The following is a 13,873-nucleotide window of genomic DNA, read 5'->3' on the forward strand; positions in this document are numbered from 1 at the left end:
GACTCCTTAATTTCTCTTTCTTCTGTCTTGAAACAGGAAAAAAAAAAAAAAAAGAAACACATTTTTACGTTGTAATCCAGAGCACACACAGACACAGATTGAAACAGAACATCCATTAAAAGAATGTATTCCTTTACAATAGACAATGTCCTTTGATAGTCTCTACTCTCATTTTTTTTAATTGTTGATCAAAATTTATTCTATTGATTTCACAGCTCAATAATGGGCCGCAGCTCCCAATTCAAAAAATTCTTTCCCAAATGACAAAGAATTGCCTCTTATTCATTTTTGCTTCCCCGACACCTAGCACATGGTAGGGGCATGATATATATTTATTAAATGGATGACTATCCAAAGATGTTATTTCTGAAAATGTTTTTTAAAATTTTTTCAGTTATAATATACTTTATTACATTTCTTCTTGGTCTTGAGCCTAAGTTTGAGCTATGTGCCTGTTTTTTGTTTTTGTTTTTGTTTTTTGTACTTGGGCACAGAGAAGAGAATAAAGTATACGTGGCTCCTATTTTGCTACTTGGAGGCTTCGGTAAGAGGGATGAAGGTGATGAGCAGAGCAGTAAAATTAGGGGTCGAAATGTTTTAGCCTATTTTACTGATTATCGTTTTTTCAGTGGACAGAAAAATCAGAACTTGTAACTATAAGTGTTTTTTGCCCAAATATTTTAATTATTTAGTTGATCTTGTGCCTCAAGATGATCCTATTCAAGCCAAGATATCTTTAAAAATTAAAGAATAATATCTGTTGTGAAAATAGTTAACTCTAGCTCTTTAGTTCACCTATATTTTTTACATATAGTTTGTTTCCTGTTTTTAGTTTTTGACTTTTAGTGTTTGACAGACTATAAATTTTGTATTATAAATTTTATGGTCTCAATCCAGACCCTGGGTTCTCAACAAATATTAATAATCACAGTAGAAACATTTTTCTTGGTCCAATGGCAACCTTGTCAATTTATAACCAGGAGTAAATAGAACATTCAGTTCCATCCATGTGCTCATTTTGAAACTTAGAGAGAATAAATCAGCCTTTTTCTTGATGCTAATAGCTGAGTGGAAGTGGAAAGATTATGAAAAATTAGTTATGACTAACATGGATTCAGATGTCTATTGATTTTTATGATTACTTCTATAGAATTATCTTTAGATAACAACAAAATGAAAAGCATTTGTGTGTTTTAGGTCATGGGCTTAAAATAAAATCAACAGGTTCTTAGTATCACTTGCGATTCAGAGATTTCCGTGATTTGAGGCACTCTCTCAATATCACATCTTTTGTCTGTTGGAGAATGGGGAATGGAGCTGGATACAGAGCTAGTTCAAAATGACCAGAATTAACTATATGGCCTCAATGAAATCCCTGATATTAATTTTAGAGGTATGGTTTTGAAATATTTTTTTCCCCCAGAAATCCTCCCCTCTCCAAAAACAGGAGAACACTATGTGGAATCTCAATATTTTTAAAAAGCAACATAAGCAGACCTTTGGTAAGAAGCCTGAAGGGAAATGCCTGCCTATTTGGCCACAGAAAAGGCTTTGAAGCACTTCCTAAATTCCTAGGGCTCTACTCAACACAGCCTTTTAACCACAATCCCAGAACAGAGCAAGTTCTGGGGACATTGCAGAAAACTCCAGTAGTTCATTCTAAAAACACATGATCAGCCCTCTGTCTTTCAGACATTCTGATTCTTGGGGTCTAGTGTGGCATTCAGGCACACAGATTTGAAATAGCTCCCCAGGAGATCACTCCTCCCCTTGGCTCCCAGACCAGTCCTGATCTATTTCTCTAAGCACAGTCCTTGATTTGCTGCATCAGAATCACTTGAAAATGCATAATTTTCTAGACTCCATTTTGGACATATGGAATCAGGATCTTTGGGACAATTCTGATTCACACTTGAGTCTGAGATCTAATGATTAAGAGAAATGTGCACAGATGCCCTTTCCCAGTTTTAGCAATAAACTAAGCAATGGGTCCTTTATAAAAGGAGCTGGGTCAAAGCCATCAAGAGCTAAAAACATGACATCAAAACTCTCAGGCTTATTCAGGGCACTTGCCATTGCTCTTTTTGACTCAAGAAGCACAAATGTCACAGACATAAGCCCACTACTTTCTAGGAAGGTATGGGTCCCTCTACAGTTCCAGTCTTTACTGTGAGAATCACTGTGGAATGATTCTGATGGAAAAGCCACAGCACTGTGATGGTGGACTACCAGGACAGGTGCACAACCAAAACCCTGGGTGCGAAGGGTATGAGAGGGCCCTTTGCAGCAGCCCTCACTGTGTTCCCTTTTCTCATTTGATTTCCTATTTCTACTTTAAGTCCACCTGGAGTTTAGAGGGATGATCATTCAGGAACTTATGGCCACCCAGGGAAAAACGGATATAAAGAAGTAAATGTTAAGGCCAATTTAAGAAACAAAGCATTATTTCTCAAACAAATTCCATCTCTTACACTGATACCTCAGTCACGCCATTGTATTTACATTCCCAGAGAATGTTGTCCTCACTATCTTTAGGTACAGATTGAGTTAAAAGATTTGGCAACAGAAAATTATAGGAGGGTCTTGTCCAACAATGACCACGATGATGGCAGTTGCAGAATTGCAAAATCACCTTGTTGCTAAGAGCATAGAGTAGCCGGATTGCCTGGGATTCAATGCTGGCTCCAGAATTTTTTAGCTTGTGTGACTGGGAAAATTGCTTAGTCTGTGTCTCAGATTTACCGATGAAGCTGATGGTGGTGATAATGATGCATTAGTTATCTCATACAGTTGCTAGGAAGAGTCAACTGGTTAATACTTATGAAGTATTTTGAACTGCGCCTAGTCCATATAGGTGTTAAGTGTCAGTGACATGATTAAGACTCTATGAAATGCAGCCTTTGTTTCTGTCTTAGACACCATCTCATGCTTTGCAAGCACCTCATCATTTAACTCTCTTCACCACTTTATGCAAACCAAAGCACAGAGAGCTTACTTATGAAATGTACTCTGGATAAACTCAAGAAAGTCAGTGACAAAACCCAAACAACACAGCTTAGACATCTTTAACTTCTATAATGATTAATATGGTTCAAGTTCCCAGTTTTGCTGACAGAATTGTGACCTGACTCTTCTAGATGATATCACTAAAGGAGGAGAGGAAAGGGAGGAGGGCAGGGAACAGAATCTCAGGGACAGAATGATGGAAGCAGTTTTAGCTCTTCCAACCTTCTTTTTTCCTATTCCTTATTAGGTATATAATCATTTTAGTATTAAATTTTCCTATGAATTTTAGTTGCTTTAGAAATCATGAGTTTATGTATCTTTGTGCATCTATTTTGAGTGTACTGAAGTGCTTGGGGCTAGAATTATGATTCCATTTGTCTTTGTGTCTGTTATCTTTGTATGTAATAGGAAGACTCCGGGTGATGTGCTTGCTGTCATTCCTTTGCCTTCAGTGTCAGTACTGGGTGGGTCCTCTGACTCCCTTTACTAGAACCAAGAAAGAGCAACCTCCCCAGAGACCAACCCAACTGAGGGCCACTCCAGTATCCACCCCCAACTAGCTGACATGTGGCCTCTTGAAAACCTTCTGGGAGAGGCCAGCCTGAGCTTCATTCAGAGTTGCATGACATTATTTCCTCTCACCCTGTATTAGTCATATGCTCATCCCCTTTTTTATAGTGGGTGAACGACTCTGTTTCCATCTCCCTGAACTTCAAAAAGATCTTTGTGTGTAGAGCTGTTACAGAGAGGCCGATGATTATGGGATCATTTATTTATATTATTATGGCACAATAGGAGTCACTCTGGTTCTTGAATGTGTTCCAGTGACTCATGATATTTTTCCGATGTTTTTTGACCTCTGCCCCTTTCCATATTCTCCCATCTCCAATAAATTCCCTTCAGAACCACAGAAAAGCCACAGCTGTGTTTGTTGATCAGGGACTCGAAGAATGAAAGTAACCGTTTCTATGAGGAATCTTCAAAGGAGGTGAAATGAGTTCCCTGTTGTCTGCATATAACCAGATATGAAAGGATTTCGGAAATGAAAGTTGTCATTTCTTGTTTGGAAAATATTTGCACATGATAAAAAATAGAAAAATTGTGGGTACATCACCAAGATCAGCAGAATCGTGTGTTTTGTTATTACATTGTAGCATTACAAATGAGATGACACACAAATCACGATGAATGCGTGCTAGAAAGTAGTAATAGATTAAACGTATTTAATCATTTTAAGAGACAAATCCAATTATCAGAATATAAAATATTAAATGTCGAAGTCAACAAAAATATGTAGGGTTAACAAAAGAAGACGCTGATTTATGAAAGTTATGCAAAGTGTTCCAAGCCTCCAGAGGGCGCTATTGCATTTATACAGAAATATATTTAATTATGGACACATTCTCTTGAAATAAAAAAATGAGAATTTTAAGCATCTCTAATTTGTTTCCACATAAAACCAAGAAACAATCAATAACCATAACGATAATTTGTCTCCTAAAGGATTAAATGAGGTTTACCTCATTTAACCAAGCTGGCTTTTTTTATTTTATCTAAAGATCAGTTACCTAATAAAAGAATGAAGAAAAAAAATCAAGTCATTTCAGATAATATTTACAGTAACTTTCACTTGAACAAAGTGAACTTTGCATTAATTCTAGACATTAAATTGATTGTATGTTCAAAGTACACTTCGAGATTTAAAATCCTTTAAAATTGTTTAAGTATCAAGAAATCCCTCACAACAACAACAACAACAACAAATTTTTAAGGAAAAGCTGCAGATTTTGAAAATAGAAATACAAGATTCTGAATTCATATGACAGGATTGCAAATTTGAAACTCAGTTGTAATCTGTGGATATTTGTTTCAAATAACATGACTTCTTAAAAAATGATTAAAATTGATTCAAGTAATCCTTTTTGAAATTCACTGACATAATTATTTTGTTTTGAGTTTTGACAGCTATTCTGAATTCTTATCTTATTTACAGAATTATCTGAATCATAATATTATTTTTAGATTCATGAATTATTATTGGAATTTTATTATGCAAATGCCCCAGGAATGTGATAAAGAAAAAAAAAATTCATCTGTTTCACATCTTTAGGTTTTTTTATTTGCCCTATCCCTGGTTTAAAATCCTGGCTTTGTTTTACCAAAAAGTGAAATGTTTCTCTCCAAAGTAAGAAAGGGACCAACACAAATATTCAAGTCTAACAAAATAACATTATGACAACATATTCGGGCAATAGAACTGAAAGTAGTAGAATCTAAGAAGGTTCCCCAAACTTATAACATTTTTTGACGTTAAGAAAGAACAATCAACTCGGAGAAAGGAGAGATTGATTGATGAGTTATAATTAATCACTGAAATGATGAACAGTGAGTGCAGGTCAGGCAGTTAAGCAACATATGCATTAAGATGTGCAGATGTTGCTAGAGAATTTGTGGAACATGTGTGGATAGCAGTACAATGACAGAAGCCATATCTCAGGAGCACGGGCTGTAGCATGGAATCCACTCTCTTCATATTTCTTGGAGGGAAGACGGTATTAATATGCCTGTGGCTACGTGAGAACAAAATATCCAGGACAGGAACAAAGCAAGAGCACAAGGAGGCAGGTGGGTGACTGCTTCCCACGTCGGTTGGTGACTGTGGACACAGAAGGACTTGTCAAACGTTTAACTTGAGCATATCTGGATGACATCAGTAAGGGATGCTTCAATCAGAGAGGCTCACAAGTAAAAAAGGAAGATAAAATATAACTTTCTTCCTTCCAATATGACAAGATATTCTTATTGGGGCTTATAAATCATCTGGTAGAGGGATCTTTAGATTATGGTACCCGGGGAAAATATTTAAATATTCAATGCCTAGAGGATGACAAGAAAACAAATCCATGGGCACATGGTAGTGGCATGCTGGCAATGAAGCGCTCACATGAGCTTATGATTCTCTTACTATTTGTTTTTTTAACATACCCTTTCCATTGGGCCGTCATAGTCCATAATCATGGACACTGTACTCTACATGCAGGCTAAAAACTGTCAGCACTGTAGAGTACTTGGAGCCTCAAAACTGAAAATAACAGTTAAGAATAAAAAGAACAAAGAGAACATTTGTTAGATACATGACCTTGAAAAATCTCCTGAAGCCTTACTTTTCACAGTTTCTGAATAGGAACACATGCCGTTCAACACTTCAGTAAATCTAAATGATGTAAATGTATTTTAAAGTAATTTGGAACTCTTAGTCTAATATAGTATGTGGTTTATCTCAGTTGAGATCCCAGGCCTCTCTTACAGCACTAGGTTCTTCTTCCTTTTTTAGGAAAAGACAGATTAGGACTTGAGGAAATAGAATGCTTTATTTGACTATTTACCCCGGATTAAATCAAGGATGGAGCCATCTTATCTAAGACCTCTTCATTTAGATTCAGCGTGGATGAGGAGGGAGAGTTCCCTCTTCACTCCAGCTCTGCAGTAACACCGTGCATGGACTACCAAAAGGATGACTGCAGGAGACACCACGATTTCTAGAATGACCCGCTGAATACATATTCTGCCAGAAGCTATGTGTGCACATGACGATGTGATTGATAATGTTTCAGGCTAGAAACTTTGCACAAAACTCAAAGATCGGCACACATAAAGTCAGTTGGTGTTTTCTTACATTATGGATCCAGCAGAAATGGGACCAGGACAGAGATATTACAAAGAATCCATTCTTATCTTTACAATATTGATTTTGAAGCCAATAATAATCCATCTCTATCTGAGAGAAGGATTATCTCAGAAAAAAAAGAAAAGAAAAGAAAAGGCTTAGTTACGTTGATACCACGAGGTTAGACTCTTGTATATTTAGCCAATTTGCTATGTCTGAAGGAACACAGGAAATCACCATGACCCCCTTAAGGTACAAAAGAAGGGAATACGTGTTGGCATAAGTACCAAAAAGTGAAACATTTACAGAGGGTATTTGTGAAATGATGAAGGAGGGTGATATGGGAGAAAAGTAGTTGACCATGAGCCTGAACACCAAAGTTCTTACCAGGCTTTTCACATTGTGATTGGGGGACAAGGATTCATCGTCTGTGAATCCAGTTTCACACATGCTAACTCTGGGCTGGAGTTAGACTTTAGTCTCAAAATTTCCTACAGCTCTTAATGCTCTGACTCTATGACCCAAGGGTGGGTGTGTGTGTGTGTGTGTGTGTGTGTGTGTGTGTTTTGTAAAATGTGCATGTGTGTCTTCTTGGATCAGAATTAAATAGAAAGCAAGTTTATAGTAACACAGAAAATAAAAAGATGGAGTAATAAAACAGGTTGGTAAAGGATTTTATCAAAAGACTATTTGAAATTTTGTTTTAAGGGTGAGTTCATGCATACTTACTGCCACAATACCTTTTGCATTCTTTGCTTAAATAAAAAGAATACATAAATTTTAGTGATTCTCATGTAAAGAGGTAATTTTTTTAAAGTAATATTCCAAACTCCTCCGTTCAGCCATAGATAGATGTTGTGTTTCCAGCTTCATACGTGGTAATTTTGGCCCTAGAATTTTATATATAACTCCCTCTGCACAAATTTAAGTATCTAAGGCATTGTGCTCTTGAGCTAGTAACATAATAGCTTGGTTTTATATTTTATTGCAACAAATTCCTCCATTTCAGCATGCTACTTTTATTGAGAGAAATACATACTAAACGATTTAAAATGTACATAAAAGTTGCTAGATGAAAATGTCCATTTCTTTTTCTGTTATATTTAGTGTCTACAAATCTGAACCTACATCTATACGTAGATTTATGCAATCGGATAAAAATCTTACAATCATATCTTAAATCCTACCCATTTGTGAGGATTAGTCTGTTCATCTAATTCAGTGAGGTAGGATTGTAGTAAATTCACTAGTCCTTTGCTCAAGACTCCATCCACAGGGAAATCTCACAGCATTTCCGCAGCTTGTGAACATTACCAGTCAAGCCACATCATTCAGACTCATTCGTTGGTAGGTGACAACTTCCCTATAATTACAGAAGTCCCTCTATTTCAGGAAGAAAGACTCAAAGATCGTTTTTTAAATTTTTAAGTTTTTTTTTTCCAAGCAATTCACAATCCTAATATAATGAATATAATAAACATGTGTGTCTCTCTCTACCACAGGAGAGACTGGCTTCACTAAATCTTCCACTCTACCCAGCTCAGCAACTTTTGATGCCTCAGGAAAAGGACAATGCATGAGAGACAACAATCAGATAGGAAAAGGGAAGTTTGGGGGAAAGTGGAGTGCTCACTAGTTTGCTGTTCCCGAATTTTCTCTGAATTCAGCCCTAAAATGGTGATTATAATTTTGTCTAAGCATTGTCTACCTTCCATTCTCCTTTTACTCGACTACAGAGTTTCTCAGTAACATGGTGGCTTCTCTTCCTCATTATTCTTTCTCTTCTTCTCTTTTTAACCCCTTAACAAAATGGTCTTTACTCAGTTCTCTGTATGTTATCCTTAAGCTTCTGACACTGTTGACTACCCGCTGCTTGAATCTCTCGATAAGACCATGATCTTCCTGGCTTTTCTTCTACATGTTTGGTGTCTCATTTTCCATTTTCCTTTCCTTTGCTCTTTCTCACACTCCTTACAAGTAAGCATCCTACCATCTTTTTCAACCATCTTTTCCTTCCTATTTTTATATTTTCTCCCTTGCTGATTTTATTCACTCTCATGATTTTAGTAATCACTTTCATGGATGACCAAAAATTTTTATTTTTAGCCCCGACCTCTGTCTCTCCAGCTTCTGATTTTCCAGCTACATGCTGAACAATTTGACTTTATGCTTACTGACCCCTGGAACTTTCAACATACCCAAATATGAATTAATGTACTCTCTTAAACCTTTTCCTCTGGATGTCTCAACTTCTGTCATCCGTACTATCTTCCAAGGGACCTGGGGTCAATGGACCATGCATGGGGTTCTTAAGGTATGTGGCTTTCTTTCTTTCTTTTTTTTAAAAAAGATTTTATTTATTTATTTGACAGAGAGAGAGATAGCGAGAGCAGGAACACAAGCAGGCGGAGTGGGAGAGGGAGAAGCAGGCTTCCTGCCGAGCAGGGAGCCTGATGTAGGACTCGATCTCAGGACCCCGGGATCATGACCTGAGCCAAAGGCAGACGCTTAACGACTGAGCCACCCAGGCGCCCAAGGTATGTGGCTTTCTTAATATAAAGTGTAAAATACTGTGTTTGTATTATTTTTATATTTCTTAATTCTGAGGAAAGCTTTAGAATTTTTTATCAGTTTTTCAAAAGGGTCAGATATCAAAAAAAAAGACTTAAAAAATCACTGCTGCACTGCTGAATTTAACATCTATTTTTCTCTTATGTATCTTGAGCAATATATACAAATCTAAATTTGTAGACTACCTTTACAAGCATTTTGGTCACATTTCATGACTATTATATATCAGAATAAATTATTAGTTATTGATTTGGTTTTGCTCAGTAATAGAGAATAAGTAGAAGCTTTTCTGTCTATAAGGGAAATTTAAATCTTAGATCATGATTTAGTGGAGAAAATTATAAAGTTATTTTTAAATTAAAAAAATATATATATATATCAGTCATTTTATCTCTTTAGCTAAATTTGTAATTTGGGTATCAAAACAACGTAGCGTTTATGTGTGTGGACAGCCTAGTTTTGTGTCTATCTTATATCAGGAACTCATGTGTAAAACTAAAAGGTCAATTTGAAATATCTAGCTGTTTGACGTGAGATGGTTGAGGAGAGATTACACTTTCAACCAATTCAACTGTTATAATATCAGGGTAACTATTCTAAGAAAATATATTTGAGACTATGTTTTAATGAATTAGATTGCTTTTTGTATGAAATGTCATCAAAAGCTAAATCTATTGTCTACATACAGAATATGCTCATATTTAGTAGGGTTTTCTTTTCTTTTTTTTTCTTTTACTTTTCTTCCTGAGATTTAATGGAATGTAGACATAGCTTCGTGATCAGAAAATTAACCACACTGTTGATTTCTTACTTTCCTTTTTGCATGAAATAATTCTGTTTTGTATTGACTCTCATATTATTTATCACTGTATGAAATAAACTTTATAAATTAGACTTCATTACCTATAAATTAGTGTATTTATATTTTCTGTGCCAGAGACTGTTAGGTGTCAGAACACAAAGGAAAACAAGATACAGTTCCTGCTCTTAAACAGCACAGAATCTAACAATGCGTATCCACCTTACAAAATATTGCTGTATTTGTACTAGTATTATTAGTACAATTCTTCATTTTTAATGATTATTGTACCCAGTCACAGCAAAGGGCATCTACAACACTTTTTATGATAGTACAGATTACTCGAAAGGAGAAATAATGTTCTCTAAAATAAGCAATTTTTTTTATAAAGGTGGAGAAACGTTGTCAATTTTCTCCTTGAACTTCTACCCCCTTGTAAATCAAGAACTAATTAATTAATTAGCTATTACTTCTAAAGTGCATTAAAGATGAGCAGCATCATACAAATGCTAAGTATTTTAAAGCCGTGTGTTGCCTCATATGCTAGATTGGATTTCTTAAAGTTTGGAAAGGACAATTTGAACAAATTACGGTTCGTCTAAATGGAAAAGCTAGGCATATATTGAAGGCAGGGGGTAAGCGAAAGTAGAAGTTGGTTGGAAAAGTGCAAATGTAATCAAGAGAAGAACGATCCTTTACATTTCTCTCCCATTTACCATTATCATAAAGCAAGAGATGTGTGCATTCCTATAAAACTGCTGAAGAGTCAATGTAAATTTATTAAAATAGTAAAGTATTACAGTTTTTCTTACACTTACGAAATTGTTAATAGAATGAAGTCAAGACTTCCCAATAAAGGAGCTGATTTTATAATGCTCTTGGAACTTAATTTCAAGGCCAAAACATCTAATTTGGCATCTGCATGATCTAGATCTAGATCGGTTGCCTGAATTCACGAGATAATTATCTACCCCTTCCTTTACCATGGGTTTCGAAGCCTGAGACTGAGCGAAGAGCAAGGAAAGGAGAAGGAAGCCCAGTGTCCCACACTGATCAAGGTAGAAGCCAAGCCAGAGCACTTATGTTCTAATGTGAGCATTCTGTCCTAATGATTTCTCACCTAAATTACTCAGCCAGTTTATTAGATCCACACTTAGGTTTGTCATTTTTAAACATGAGTCATATTTAAATTCGACTCTTCTAGGAATTATACAGGCATACCTTGAAGATATTGGGGGTTTGGTTCCAGACTGCTGTAATAAAGTGAGTATCGCAATAAAGCAAGTCAAAAGAATTTTTGGTTTGGTGACAAAGTTTGAAATATTGTGAGAATTACCAAGGATTGATTCAAATTCCTGCTCTGCACTTCCTAACAATGTGACTTTGAGCCAGTTACAGAGTCTATGTCTCAGTTTCTTCATCCATAAAATTGGTATAATAATAATAGTTACTTACATGATTGTATTGAGGATAAAATGAGTTAACTGATTTAATTACCTGTAACAGTACCAGCTCTATGTGAGAGTTAGTAATTATTATTCTGGATAGAGAGTGTGGTGTATTGGTGAAGGACTCAGGCTCTGGCATTAGAGATACCTGTGTTCAAATCCACGTTGTTCTAGGTATGAGACCTCGGAGGAATGACCCTGTCTCTCTGCGTCTCAGTTTCCTCATCTAGAAAATAGGTTATGAGAATTAAATCAGATTACACATCGATATGGCTTCAAACATGGTAAATGTTAGCAGTTGTTTTTCCCGTTTCCCATTTTGCTTGACTATTTTTCCACAGGGTTATATTATGTCACGGTCTTATATTCATTTTATAAATATCCAGATTGAGGAGAATGGCTGAGTAATATAGTGACACCAAGTGTCACTACGTGTAGAATGTTTACTCAAGTCTCCTTCTTAAAAGAGTTTTACACAGTTAAAGAAGAAATTAATGAAGAAAGCTGTTGCTATCTAGATGTAGGTTAGTGTATGGTTTCGCAGGTGAAGATTTATTCCCATTTTTAGACTGCATATTTCTGGAAAGTTTAGGCGTCAGAGCCCCGTAGCTTGTTTTCCAGCAGCTACCAGTAAATGTGATTACACTCAATCTTTGTATTGAAGTTCTCCATGTAAATGCAGGAGGCTCTTGCCTTGAGAAAAATCTTTAAAAGTTGCAGAGCTCCCCAGAAGCAGAGGTTGGGAGGGAGGCATGCTTTGTGTCATACACATTAATTCAGTTGGCACATTACAATGTTAAACTAAATGACATTATTACAAAGCTGTGCTAAGAAGTGTTGACAGGTCCATATGGTAATTTTACAATGTATAATGAACACACAGACTCCTTTCTTGCAGAAATTTATAGTTCAAATCTATACCCAGGATATCCAGTTTTATTTCCAGAAACTTAAATTGACTTATTACGATGTAGTGAATGTATAAATTAGTTCCAGTAGTTAAACTGAAACATTTCCCTACAGACTCAATTAGATTCATTAATCTGCTGTGTAGACCTGTAAACGGCCCATTGTTCTTTTCCCCCCAAAATGTCAAAAACTATTTCTCTAACTATAAAATATTTCCTACAAAAACTGTTTTAAATGGTCAGAATTATTGTATATTAGAAACCCAGAACTACAAATTATCTCATTGCATTGCTACTTTTTTTTTTTCCAAAGAAAAATAGGGCCCAGCCCTTGGCAAGTAATTTAGTGGGGTTAGTAACTGGATTTGGTGCTCTATCACACTGAAAATGCACTGAAATTAAGAAAAGATCATCTTTCCCCCTGTCTTACTGGATAAATCAGCTGGCATGGCCATATTGTGTTATGTTCCTAACCCCACAGCTTTTTCATTTGAAAACTTTTGTTTATGTGCTTCCCTCTGCCTAAAGTGTGGCAGCTTATCAGTTCATTGTCATGTTCCATGGAGGCTGAGCAAAATAATACAACCTGTTAATGAATTCCATTTCAAACGATGCACACCTGTGTCTTACCTACTTCAAAATACCACCCTCCATGCGGGGACTAGGGAGACCACTGCACAACAGAGCTTCAAACACAAATCTTTTTTTTTTTTTTAAGCTACTATTGTGGAATTTAACAACAACAACAAAAAAAAACACCCACAAAACTTGTTTTATTGATTGATGAAGGTGGCTGCTTTTCCTTACTGCGTGATATTTCTTTTTTTTGCTTCTGTGATTTTTTTTTTTAAGATTTTATTTATTTATTTGAGACAGAGAGAATGAGAGACAGAGAGCATGAGAGGGAGGAGGGTCAGAGGGAGAAGCAGACTCCCTGCCGAGCAGGGAGCCCGATGCGGGACTCGATCCCGGGACTCCAGGATCATGACCTGAGCCGAAGGCAGTCACTTAACCAACTGAGCCACCCAGGCGCCCTGCTTCTGTGATTTATTAAACATTATTTCTTGCTTGAAAAACCTTTGCAACTCTTTGACTTTTTTTTTTTTAATGGCTCAGCTTTAATAGTCTTGAAGAGTTGCATTTAATGCTAACTGTGGTTATGTTTTTAGTCTTGGGTAGACATGGAACGGCTCCTTTTTAAAGATGAGAAAGGAGCTGTCTGGGTCATTCTCAGACAGATGGATACTGATGTGATCTAAAATTGAAATATTTAAGACTTGTTTCACTGTATTTAGTAGAAAACAATTCCAAGTCTCTTTGGGGGGGGGTGTCATTTTTAAGGATATGGGAGTGTCTCACAAGGCAAAGAATGGAAAACAAATGGTCCTCAGGGATGATTTGGAACCAATAATTCAAATGTTGTCTCTCTCCATCTTTCTCCTTTCTTTATTTTTTAAAAGATCTTATTTATTTA

This window comes from Leptonychotes weddellii, chromosome 3 (genome assembly GCF_054177405.1).
Source record: "Leptonychotes weddellii isolate Sample4059 chromosome 3, ASM5417740v2, whole genome shotgun sequence".
NCBI classification, from domain to species: Eukaryota; Metazoa; Chordata; class Mammalia; order Carnivora; family Phocidae; genus Leptonychotes; species Leptonychotes weddellii.